Source organism: Carlito syrichta, unplaced genomic scaffold (assembly GCF_000164805.1).
Source record: "Carlito syrichta isolate Samal-C Ts95f unplaced genomic scaffold, Tarsius_syrichta-2.0.1 Scaffold310961, whole genome shotgun sequence".
Classification (NCBI taxonomy): domain Eukaryota; kingdom Metazoa; phylum Chordata; class Mammalia; order Primates; family Tarsiidae; genus Carlito; species Carlito syrichta.
Genome location: NW_007255057.1, coordinates 219,402 through 220,885, shown reverse-complemented (window position 1 = coordinate 220,885; position 1,484 = coordinate 219,402). Strand labels below are relative to the sequence as shown.

Sequence of the window (1,484 nt, the reverse complement as noted above, 5' to 3'; positions counted from 1 at the left end):
TCTCTCTGTAGCCGCTGCTCTAATAAATCTCTTGGCCTCAAAGGGTGTTGAGTCTTGCTGGCGCCACCGTCCTTCAAATAATACTACAGAAAGTTTTTAAAAATATGTTTAAGTGTGGGCACATAGAGTAAGAGGCATCTCACAGGGGCCTAGAAGAAGCAGTAACACCTGGTAAAAACTTGAACACAGGGAAAGAGAGAGGAAGTTCAGGGTCAAAACAGCAGTAAGATCAACAGCTCCACATCTATTCTTTCCACCTTTAGTCTGTTTATGTTGATCAACTCAAATGATACTGCCAGAGTCAACATCCAGAAGTACATCTCTGATGTGTCCTTCTCTGTTGATATTGAAACCACACAAGGCGGTAGAATCCTGGATCCCTGAGTCATCACTGGGAGGCAAGTTGCCCAGGAGAATTGCCCAAGCTCTCCCTTGGACTTGGGCCCTACTGAGCTAAGCCACTGAATGGTTTGTTACAACAGTTAAAGTTAATCGCCCTGACAAACAGTTAACATTAATTAGCTGACTAATGCAGAAGGCTTGGCAAGGTAATGTAATTTGCCCAAGATCTCAGCATCCATTTGGATGCAACTATCTATGTGCATGATAATGGGAAGGTCGGGCAGCACTGTTCAATATCAGGGTAGGGTGTGTGGGTGACACTGACCATCCCAGCTCCCACCTCTCCACAGTCTGTCCTGCCCTGATGCACCTCAGATGGGGCCATCTCAGGGTCTCATAATCAGAACACTGGGGCACTGACTTCCTTCCTCTGGGTCCAGAACTCGGAGGCTTTTTTGAGGCAGGTGTGAGCATCCTTAGGAGAAGTGTGCATCCCACCACAGGGATGGGAGGGTACCAATAGCCAGGCCTTGGGCAGACCTGAGGAGACTTATGGGGGCACTATGGCATCATACCTGTAATATACAGGGGCTTACACTGACGCCCTAACTTCCACCAGTTGGGCTCTCTCCACAGCCTCTTATTCCTTCTTCTTGAACTTATTCTACATATGACACACACAGAATTAAAAAAAAAAAAATTAGCCCTATATAACAGACCTAAACTGCAAGGTCAGAAAAAATAGACTGCAGGGATGGGAGAGAGAATTCTAACAAAAAAGGCATGTCAAGTGCTGCTGCCTCTACTCTGCCAGGAGCTCATAAAAAGTTGTACAATAAATAAATAAAGATTCCAACAGAAGAAAAAGGCAACATCTAGAAAGATGAGGTGTGCAAGTGCAAATACAATAACCACAAAAGCAGGGGGAAATGTTCAAGGTAATTCACAACCAAAGAGAGGCAAATGGAAACAGCATTGAAGGACCATTTAATGCCTCTTCAATTGGAAACAGATGGAGAAGTCATACATAAGGCTGCCCCAGTTGCAGGGAAACCCATGGTTGTACTTCCCTGCTCACACATAAATAAATTGATTCAATAAGTTTTTGGAAAGAACTTGACGATACATATGAAGCTTATGAA

At 44.4% G+C, this 1,484-nt stretch overlaps 1 protein-coding gene across 1 annotated transcript in view; it reads right to left on the bottom strand.

Annotated features, from left to right (window-relative positions):
• EVA1C (eva-1 homolog C) overlaps positions 1–1,484 on the bottom strand; it is a 97,353-nt gene that overhangs the window by 10,195 nt on the left and 85,674 nt on the right. The window lies entirely within an intron of this gene.